The sequence below is a fragment of the Ylistrum balloti genome, unplaced genomic scaffold (assembly GCF_031769215.1).
Source record: "Ylistrum balloti isolate Yb309-2 unplaced genomic scaffold, AGI_CSIRO_Ybal_v1 Utg370580, whole genome shotgun sequence".
Taxonomy (NCBI): domain Eukaryota; kingdom Metazoa; phylum Mollusca; class Bivalvia; order Pectinida; family Pectinidae; genus Ylistrum; species Ylistrum balloti.
In genome coordinates, this window is record NW_026782361.1 from 928727 (window position 1) to 940925 (window position 12199).

The following is a 12199-nucleotide window of genomic DNA, read 5'->3' on the forward strand; positions in this document are numbered from 1 at the left end:
ATAAATCAATCCAACCTCCATTATTTGATTATATATTACCATTCTGTATTGAGGGTATATTTGTGCCATAGCTTTCCATGAAAATCTTTCAGTACAACCACAGAATAAAATCAATTTCTGTCTTTGTTTTGTTTGTATGAAAATTATTTCACAGATTGAAATCTGTTTTATGATTTAAATCCTTCTGAATTAAAAGCCAATTGTACAAGATTTTTCAGCTTTGATCAGAGATAAAAAATAAGTCTGTTGACTAGACAATTATAGCCATCCATGAGTTTGAGTTGATCACCTATATCAGTGAAGATCTCTGTGGTACTAAAACAAGAATGGTGTGGTTAGCTGGTTGTATGCAGGCAGCCATGTTGTGGTAGTTTTATGTGTTGTGAGGAAGACACCGTTGAGGTAATACCACTATCTGATTATGAACTAACTTAGAATGTACTGTTTATGGACTATTAATTCACTACTCAATGAGAACCATATATCAGTGTTCTACATTCTACATCTGTCACTTCTGATCTGTTACAGAAATACAATCAATGGACCAAATGATCTGACACACAGGAAAAGAAGGCCATCAAGTTTGTTCTACAGAATTAAATGATCATTTTCTTTTGTCATTTTATCATAAATCTCCAATAACAAAAAAGCAATGAAATTTTATGGACAAGAATATTATGTAATCCCATGAATATACATTGTATGTAAATCAGCACTTCCATTATCAGATTTTATTCACAAGAGATTTGTTGTTAATTTGAAACTTGTAAAAATCAATAAAGCTTGACTTACAAGACGTTCCGTATAGCACACTTTCATTTTATTTTTACATTAGGAAATATAACTCAATCAGATGAAGGTAGTATATATCCACCAGAATACAGAAGATAAATGTCACACTTTGTTATCCTCATAGAAGCTATCTCTAGCCATATAGGCAATGTTATACATGGAAAATCAAATAAAAAATTCTATTCTAATACTAATTCTGAATGGAGATATGCTCTGTACATATAATGTATTTTCCAGGTTATAAACCATGGATTTTCCCCCGGCAGTCAGGCTTATATGTGGACGAAAAAAAATAGGCAGAATAAAAAAATAAATGAAGAGTATCGTCTTGACATCGGTTCCAGACCGTTATGTATTTGGGAAATACCTTTCCACTAAGTATCCTGCTTTTCTGACTTTTAACCTTAATCTTTCATAGGTTTTGAGAATTTCATCCCTGTAGGTCAAGGTAATTTCTTTACGCAAACTTTCTCAGCATACATCCTAGGAACCTATCAGCCAAATACCATGCTTCTTTCTGTACCTTTCATTAGATTTGTTAAAATTTTGAATTCACATCGTATCACATGAAACGAATCAATTCACAGTATCAACCACAAAGTGGCTCACACATAAACACACCACACACATTTAGTATTGACATATACACATAGATACTCATACAGATACATGCATACAAATTCAATATATTCAATTATGCAAAAACATATACTTCATTTACATACTTGAATATCACAGAATCTAATATTTAGAGAAATAAAAGTGAAGACAAAAGATGTCCCTTTACTATATGCTATACACTTCTGTAAGTAATCTTTGAAATTGTTGACTAAAGCATTGACATTTAAAGACTTATTAAGGCATCTGTTTCTATAGAAATATATTGATTAATGATTATATCATCAGCATTAAAAATTAAGACTTCTCTCATTAATAAACTTGAAGAAGAAGGATTGTTTTTGATTGATAAAGGTATATAAAGAACATCTAGGCGTGTTTCTAGACTTTTCAGATTTTGTACTTCCTGGCATTCCCACATTAAAAGATTTATAGTTTCCCTTTCTGAATTGCAAAATGAACACTATACCTACTTTAAATAGTTTAGAATTTGTGGAAAGAATATGTTGTGGTTTTCGAAATTGAAGCCATTGAAATTAAGTATTTTTTGTGACTTTATTCTGAATTGTATAAATTTCATTCTGTTCTCTTTCATCAAACAAAATCTGTTCTTGCCATTTTACTATACCCATAGCTATGATATCTTTATATTTGGAGGTAAGAAAGGATGAATAACTCGTTTCAAATTTATTGGTAAAGGGTCTGGCAGACATTTGCAAATCACAGATATTAATCCCTAAACTTGAAAAAAATTGTATGAAGATGATATTTTTCTGGAAATTCTTCAAAGTTATAGAGGAAAAGCTATCTGTATTCTTGATAAGATCTGAAATAATCTGTATTCCTGATTTATATCATCATGATAGAAGACTGATTTATCTCTGATAGTAATATTTCTGTTACACCAAATATATTGGGTTAAAAGCGATCTTTCCTCAAGTTCCCCAATTTCTTTTGAATTATTCAATTTGTACCAAGCTTTAAACACAACTTTCCAAAGGTTGTCTCTATATATATATTACTTCATTTAGATATATATTCTCCACCAATATTCAACAACATATCCATATTAATTTTGTCTTTCAAGATTAATTTCCATTTTCCTTCCCTGCTGTATAAGTCTCCTAACCCACCCCAATTAAAGATTTTCAATAAAAGCATTCAAATTATCCATCTTCAATCCGCCATCACTATATTTTTAAACAACATTTCTTTTGATTTTATCAGTTTTACTATTCCATGAAAATTTTAAAAGTATGGTATTGATTTCTTTAATCACCTTTTCACTGAGGTTTGGATGGGATGTAAACAATTGGTTGAACTGGGATATCAATAATGATTTAATAATATGAATCGTAACAATAGCAGTTAATTTCCTTTTTGTCCAGGTATTGATTAGTGGACTTTTTAATTTTATGATTCTTAAGTTAAGATTAAGATTGGGAATGTTGTTTAAGTTTACATCAAATTCTATACCATGTAGAGTAAATTTAATTTCCCCCGCTGCTGATGAAACTCGGGAAGCATTTTATCTCTACTGTATGTCTTGCTACCAAATTCAAATTATTTCACTTTAATCAACATTTATTTTAAAGCTGTATACATTTGCAAATTTGTTAAATTCAATGAGAGTTTCATGAAGTGACTTCTCTGATCCATCTAATACAAGAAATGTATCATTTGCATATTGAGATATTAGTGTTTCAGAATTATTTGCCATAATTCTTTAACATGACTGTTTTTCCTCAAAGGTAAAGCTAAAATTTCCACACACATAAGCTTATTAAAGTTCCCTCCTTGGTTAATTGTAGATGAAATATTGTTACATAATGTATTAAGCCATCTTGAAATATCATTACCAAAACAAAACAAAAATTTGAAACTTTTCTGATGTAATTCCAAGATGCAAAGTTGAATACCTTTTCAAAATCTATCATCAAAATCATACCAGGTATATCACTTCCTTTAGTAAATTTCATAATATATAATAAACCAAGATGATGTGTGTAGGTTTTAACAAAGTTTCATTCTAGGAACCTATCAGCCAAATATGCTTCTGCACCTTTTGGTCAGTGAGAAGAAGTTGGTTAAAGGTTTTAGCAAATGTGACCCCTTGGACCTTGATTAAGGGTCAAAATTATTATTTTTTTTTTTGCAAACTTTTCTTTTTATTTCTGAGACCATATTAAAGCTTCATTCACAAATGAGCAGGAGAACTTTATTTTCCAATGTTACTATACAAGAAATTCTCAGTCTCTGCCATATGGCATTTTCCCAAAATGGCCAGAAAAAAACTGGGTACACTTGTACATCCTGCCTACAGATAACAGAATCAGCAGATTTCCTGATCTTCATGTACGTGAGCTCAGTCTTTCAATAACAATTAATAGTTGAATACTTTCATCCCAATGAACAAGCCCCATGCCTGAATCCCTGTCTGTTAGCTGAGATAGGAATGTTGACAAACACAAGAGCTGACATGGTATCAGCAGTGAAAACCTAGATTTAACCTAAAACTTAATTAATCAATGAGAAAACTTAATGCTGATAAGAACAAAGAAATAATTTCAGGCATTATAATTTTTTTGTGAAAAGATCTCTCATCATGAATACATACAAGCATAATCTACCTGGATAAGTACTCTTTGGTATGTCTGTATAATAAATGGGTTTCTGTGACTATCAATTTGAATGGATGAGTCTAATAAACCTGACCAGTACCATGCATGTGCCAGTCTCCCTCCCACCAATCTTCAACATAACCAGTAGAGAAAATAACATTCAATTCGCAGTGGCTGCACAGCCTATTAACATACCCCTTACAGGCCAGTGCACAGCAATCACATTCACTTAGATCAGTGTGGGACCAGAGGATGGCAGTCATTATGACCAGACGCTCCACTCTTCAGAGGGACGACAATTATTACAACTAGATGCTCCACTCATCGGGCAGAGCAATCCTTTAATCATAATTCATGTTCACTTCACAAATTATTGATCTGGTAACGGGGCATTAATTTGATGACAAACACAATAGAGAGAATTAATGTTTTACTCTAATTTGATGACAAAATACAATAACAGCAAATTAATGGCTGCCTTGTCCCAATTATACCCAGGTGTCTAATCATCTCAATGGGGGACAAAAGATTAACAACCTGTCCCATTAATTAGGCATTTTGACAGAAAGATTTCATTATCATTCTTAATTACAAAACTTGTGGAGACAATATTAACTTTCTAACTTACACATCATTTACCTTTCTTTCTAAAAAAAATATTTGTCAAATTGATCATGCTTTATTTCTTCAACTGTAAAAGTGTGGTGGATTTCACACAAAAATACCTGCTGATTTTGAAGGTTAGTAAAAAAAATGTATATTTTTAACAGACCATAATGATCACATTGTCTTAATACCTAATAGATATGTTCATATGTATTATATCTATCATGAGCAAAAAATCAGGCATAAAACAGAGCAAGTGCTGTACAGATGTTGGCAACCGTTTGCTAGTCTGCTGGGTTGTGCTGGTAAACAACCCTGGTCATTTCGGAATCTATCTCTTTGTTGTAGCTGTTGCTACCTCACTGAACAATATATTGGACACCCAACTAGCCACATGCTTTTCAAAGCAATTGAGGCAATGTGTCTTACAGCTCACAGACATAGTCATGAAGTCACAGGAAAAAGTTCTCTTATTACAGCTTCTGCGAAACATATACTGTCATGAATAGAGATCATCTAAACACACACCTAAGGTTACTAAGCCCAATTTTCAATCTTCACTATTAAAAGAAAAGTGACTTGCCATGCTTGTAATTATGTGAAAACTGGATCATGTTCCAAGCAGCAATCACTTAATCACTGTTTCATACTGATACAAATTCTGCCAATAAAATTTTGAAATGCAACAAGAAGTTTTTACTTTATTACTTAGAAACATTATCTGTGAAATGTTGGTCAGTGACAAACTTTATTACATCATATCTACAACCTAAGGGGAAGTAACTCAACTCAGAATATTTCATTTTCTTTCTTTATAAATTTGTACATAGATCAGGATAAGTTGACTGTCATTTGTGTTGAAAATTTAAGAACCCAGATTGAAGCAATAAAATGCAGACAGTGGAAATTTGACCTTTTACCTCTGTCAAAGAGAAAATACTGTACTATATACTACATAAGGGGAAAGATCATACACACCATTTCATAGAATCTGAAATACTGTACTATATACTACACTAGCTGAAAGATCATACACACCATTTCATAGAATCACAAATACTGTACTATATACTACACTAGCTGAAAGATCATACACACCATTTCAGAGAATCACAAATACTGTACTATATACTACACTAGCTGAAAGTTCATACACACCATTTCATAGAATCACAAATACTGTACTATATACTACACTAGCTGAAAGATCATACACACCATTTCATAGAATCACAAATACTGTACTAAATGTGGGTGCTACACTAATTAACATTTTAACTCAATGAAGAGTTCATCAGAAAGAAAACTGAAAACTAAATACCTTACAGTACCAAGCATGCCAAGCAAGATTTCATATCAATTTTTTTCTTCCTTTTACTTTATAGTTTTCATACATATTCTCATATTTGTCCTCTTTTCCATCATAATCATCATCAAAATTGCTTGACTGACATCATCACAGCATATATATTGTACATGTACTCACATATGCTTTCTTTTACATTTATATTTTCACAATTTGTCTATCTGTCATCGCTGACTTCTGTATTAAGCATGATCAATAATGCCACAATAACAACCATTAAAATCTCAACAACAGTGCCACATATAACATCAACCATTAAAATCTCAACAACAGTGCCACATATAACATCAACCATTAAAACCTCATCAATCATGCCACATACAACAACAACCGTTAAAACCTCATCAATAATGTCACATACAACAACAACCATTGAAACTCATCAATAGTGCCACATACAACAACCATTAAAACCTCATCAATAGTGCCACATACAACAGCAACCATTAAAACCTCATCAATAATGCCACATACAACATCAACCATTAAAACCTCATCAATAATGCCACATACAACAACCATTAAAAACTCATCAATAATGCCACATACAACATCAACCATTAAAACCTCATCAATAATGCCACATACAACAACAACCATTAAAAACTCATCAATAATGCCACATACAACAACAACCATTGAAACTCATCAATAGTGCCACATACAACAACGATTAAAAACTCATCAATAATGCCACATACAACAACCATTTAAAACTCATCAATAATGCCACATACAACAACCATTAAAAACTCATCAATAATGCCACATACAACATCAACCATTAAAACCTCATCAATAATGCCACATACAACAGCAACCATTAAAACCTCATCAATAATGCCACATACAACAACCATTAAAAACTCATCAATAATGCCACATACAACAACAACCATTAAAAACTCATCAATAATGCCACATACAACAACAACCATTAAAACATCATCAATAGTGCCACATACAACAACAACCATTAAAACCTCATCAATAGTGCCACATACAACAACCATTTAAAACTCATCAATAATGCCACATACAACAGCAACTATTAAAACATCATCAATAGTGCCACATACAACAACAACCATTAAAATTTCATCAATAATGCCACATACATTAAAAAATCAATAATGTCACATAGGCAACCTAAAACCTCATCAATACAACAGCAACCATTAAAACCTCATCAATAGTGCCACATACAACATCAGTCCATTAAATATTATCAATTATGCCACAACAACATCATTTAAAATCTTATCACAGTGCCACAACAGCAGTCCTTGAACATTATCAGTAGTGCCACAACACTAGCTAAAAAATCATTATTAATAGTACCATGACAGGCAGTCATTAAAACTTCATAAAAAATGCCACCATGTAAGCAACTGTAACCTTATGAAACATGACCAAGTAGTAACACACAGCAAACCAATACTCATATTGGCTTTGCTACAAGTATAACAGAGTTACCTCTCTTCAATTGCAATACAATTCCATGTGGATGAAATATAGCTAGTGAAGACACAATATCAAAGACACAATTTACTACTAGTAATCAAATGATGACTAATTCCTAAAGCTTACTTTGGGTTGCATATTTAAATACCTTTTAATTACTTTTCAATGAAAATGCTGGTGAAATCTAAGTGATGGTATCATATAGCCAAAAATGATTACAAAATTTGAAACATAACTATTTCAAGCTACCTGATTAGTTATTTCTCTGTAAAAAGTTTCAATGTTTTGTCAATATATTTATATCAAAGATGGGCCAAATCACTCAAGCAGGAAGTTTCAAACTGGCAAAACAACAGTGATTTGGGGACAACATGAATGATTTTGGATTATGAATATTTCATTGAACAATTCATGTAAAGTATTATGTCATAATTAATTTTTAATACTAAATTTTTGAGACAGTGACACCAGTTTTTCATATACCTATAGTCAGAAGTACTTCAGCTGGCTCCATACCAGAATGAGACATCTGTCACTTGTCAGTAATCATGTCTAACAGCTTGTGCAGGAGTCAGAGGAAATATTGGGCTATGTTATCAACATGACATCCAACAGAGGTGTCAGAGTATATCAACATGTCTTCAACTTCAACGACACCTTTATGATTCAAACATGAACATCTTTCTAAACAAGACTCACAATAATGAAAATACTTGAGTTAAGCACATAAACTGACTGTTTATTGATCAAGGTCACCAAGGATATAAGAAGATTACAGTTAAATCACATCATACTTAACTTGTCTTTGTATGAGACAATACATCACTTTTATTTTAAGAAAGGCATTTTTTTTTGTGTTCTCAGATGACACCGATATACACAAGTATTTGTCTATGTCATGTTTATTTTCTGCATCACATACATCTGTATGTTGTCATCCTCTATAACATTTTCATTATCCACGTTATGTACAGCTGTTATTAGTTGATATTAGCAGTTCCATGCAAAGTTACAGTGCCAGCCTTGATTGGTGAACACTGGAAACAATTTTCACAATACTTGGATAATTAAGCGAGACTTCTATATATACACATCAGCACATTTTGTAACACCTGTCATATATTTGAGACAACATTACATGATAAATGTTATGGTGATTCTTTTTGTTTCTTTCAAATATATAGTTTTCCTTTAGCTGAGCAGTAGAGAGTCTGTCTAGGGGCAAAAGTAGCTTAACTCTAATTATAACACTAGCGGGGACAGGATGTTTTTCATTCCTTACTTATCGTATTTATTCCAATAAACGCCCCGGGGTGTGAAATTTTTCAGACAGGGGGCGATTAATAGAACACAAAATTTCATAATTTGTTGGTCGTGACATGCCATGGCTGCCACTTAAAAACATTGTTTAACAAACTAACGAATTACTCAGCAAAGAATGCATTTGAAAACTGCAGTAATCCCAACTTGTTGTATTTTTAAACATTGTTGTCAATTGCATTCTGATAACCTGAATTCTTGTATGAAATGACACGAAGTCAATCGTGTCAGCTTCAGTCAAAAAAGTACAATGTTCATCATCGCTTGTAGGCCTAGTTTGCATAACAAAATAAAAAACACAGCAATATATAAGCCAGTCTGTTTCTTAATAAATCCCACATACCTGATAACAATGTCTGGGACAAAACGAAATTACGACACTGCTTTCAAGCTTAAAGTAATCGCCTTCGCAGAGGAGAAGGGTAAACATGCCAATGCGAAAGTGTTTCGTGTTGACAGAAAACGAGTGCGGGACTGGTGTCAAAACAAAGAAAAATTAAAAAATCTTTCTAAAACATCTAAACGCTGTAAAGGAGGTGGGAGGCATGTCAGATATTAAGATATTGACAAAAATCTGATGAGACGGCTACAGGACAGACAGGAGGCCGGAATACGAGTGACTGGGAAAGCATTGCGGTTTGAGGCCCTGCGTATGCATAAGACAAATGGTAGTCAATCGTTCAAAGCCTCATATGGATGGTTTTCTAAATTCAAAAAGAGACATAACGTTTCGTTCAGGAGATCTACGCATGTGGCACAACATGAAGTTTCATTAATTGATGATCGTATTGACAGTTTTTTTAATTTCGTGTTAAAAATGTGTCGGCTACATGAATACCCCGGTAGCCATATCACTAACATGGACGAAACCCCGGTGTGGTTTGACATGCCAGGAAAATCGACATTGGCAATAAAGGGGACACGGTGACACTGGCAGCATATGCTGATGGGACTAAAATCACCCTCCCCCCTTGTGCACATGCCAGGCATTCGTCCCCTTCCGAAAGATGACATACCAAGTGGTATTGTGGTATACATGTGCGGGGCCGGACAAAAATCCTGGGCAAACAAGGAAAGTATAAAATTTTGGTTAAAAAAAACTCTGGGGTGTGAATAATACAGCTAGGCGGTTATTAGTATGGGACGCTTTCCGTGGTCATCTTACTGAAGATGTAAAAAAACTGGTTCGTCAAAAATATAATTCAGACATCTGTGTTATACCCAGAGGATGTACATGTAAGCTACAGCCAGCCCATGTGTCGTGGAATAAACCCTTCAAACAAAAACTTGCAGAGTTGTATGACGAATGGTGTTTCAGTGGCCCCATTGAGAAAACCAAAGCAGGGAATCATAAAGCCCCATCTTAAGCTGTAATGTTGTCTTGGGTCAAGACAGCATGGGATAGCATTAGCCCGGACACAATCAGAAGATCGTTAAAAAAATGCGGTATCACAAATTCGCTTGATGGTAGCGAAGATCATATGTTCCAGTATGATTCTGACGATGAGGAATTCCAGGGGTTTAGTGAAAAGGATGTCCAAGCTGCAGATGACGTTTTGCAAAATTTAATGGGTGATGTGAACGCGCCTTCTATTCCACAAATAGAACTGAGTGAAAGCGAGACTGGCGAAAGTGAAAGTGAAGACAGTAGTTTGTACGGCAGTCCTGGCCGTTAGGCCTGCAGTATATTGAAATGAACCGTGGATTAAATTGATATTACTTGTGTACATGTCGTGACAGTGTAATTTTCTTGTGCCAAAATTCATTTGTTCATGTATACCAGGAATTTAAAATTTATTAAAAGGTAAGCTTTGTAACCCGACTCCTGAGTTGTTGAAATTTACTCTGAGAAAACAGGTGGGGGGGGGGGGGCCGTTTATTAGAGACGGGGCGTTTATTGGAATAAATAGGTATATAAAATTTGGTTGTTTTCGGGGGCGACGACTTGTTGAGGAGGTGCCAGTTAATGAAGATGTTGAAAGCACGGATCACATTTCCACAAGTAGTGGTAGAATTTCTAGCTTGACCAGGAAAGGTCACTAGTTCAAACCCCAGCAAGGCACATTTACTGTATGTTTTTCATTACTTTCTCTTACAGCAGCTCTAAACCACACATAAAAATTCAATGTTGCTACAACAAGATCACTACATTGCATTACAGCTAGTTGATTATAAACCCTGCAAAATAAATGATGTCTATTCAGTCTTAAAGTTCTCTTTTTATCATGAATGACACATGTTTTTGTGAGAGGGAATGTACATATTTCCATTGAATGCCTTGACCGGGAATCCAACCCAAATCTTCAGAGTGATCATTCACAGCTTCAACCATCTAACCCAAAGAAAGCATAATCTATCAGGTGAGTAACAGAAGCTATGTATACACTGTCTCCTTCCTTTTACACTACTTCCTCATTTTTCTTGAGATTTCCTGAATCTCAGCCTTAGACACAGAATACCACATGTGGTATTTTGTTGGGCTCCAGTGTTAAAGAACAGGAATAGAACCTGGGTTTCCTGCATGTAACAGTGTCCTTATTTAATACTATATGTGCATGTTTTTGTTACAACTTACATATGCATGTGCAAGTACTGTGAAAGTGTGGTCTATTTTTAAAAGTGACGACAAAAATGATATCTAGGTGGAAGGCTGTTTTGACAGTTCGTATCGTGATTTCTTTTCTTCTCACTTCTTATGGTTTTCTGACGCTCGTTGCCTGATATTGCTGAGGGGAAACATTTCGAAATTCCATTTGCTACACCGATTTTTTAATCACGAGTCCTAAAGTTATTTTACATGCCATATCTCGGCCAACTTATCAAATGGCTCCACGGAATTATTTGTTTACCAATGGTCATAGCAAGCATTTATGTAAAGGATATTGTCCAATTGTTGAGCGTTGCAACTCAAATCTAAAACGTTCAGAGCCAACCAAATAAAGAAGCGGTAAATAGTGCCATGAAACGAAGTTATAAACAAAACTTTTGAATGACATTCATTATGGTTATCCATATAAGATGTATAGTTATGATATGCATCGAGTATAACATATTTTCAATAAAATCATGAACACTGGGTATACCTGTTAAATGTTCCTGGAGGAAATGAGCGGTATCTTTGCCACAACACATGCACCGGAAGTAAAGAAGAAATTACAATTTTAAAGTCAAATTCCGGAAAACTGGCATTCGGGGTTGTTTTAGTATGGTATAGAAGTGTTTCCGGTACGGTGTGTGTTCCTCTTCACCAGACTCAAAATTATATCATTATGGTCAAAGTTCATTTTGCGGTTAGTTTACAGTAGCTCTATAAATAAATACAATATCTTGAATTTTCCAAAACTTATCAAGTTTGTTTTTAATAATCTTCTGTGTGTACTCTGTCAAAAGCTTTCTGATAATCCATATGTAT

General features: G+C 34.0%; 1 protein-coding gene across 3 annotated transcripts in view; it reads right to left on the bottom strand.

Moving 5' to 3' along the window:
• Positions 1 to 11911, bottom strand: part of LOC132556579 (TOX high mobility group box family member 4-like) — a 102405-nt gene extending 90494 nt beyond the window's left edge. For 2 of the 3 annotated variants that reach the window (XM_060220996.1, XM_060220994.1), the window contains exon 1: positions 11871 to 11911. The gene's annotated coding sequence lies outside the window, so the exon portion shown is untranslated. The remainder of the gene's footprint in view (positions 1 to 11870) is intronic. The other variant, XM_060220995.1, reaches the window with a different exon arrangement.
• Between the last annotated feature and the right edge of the window lie 288 nt (positions 11912 to 12199).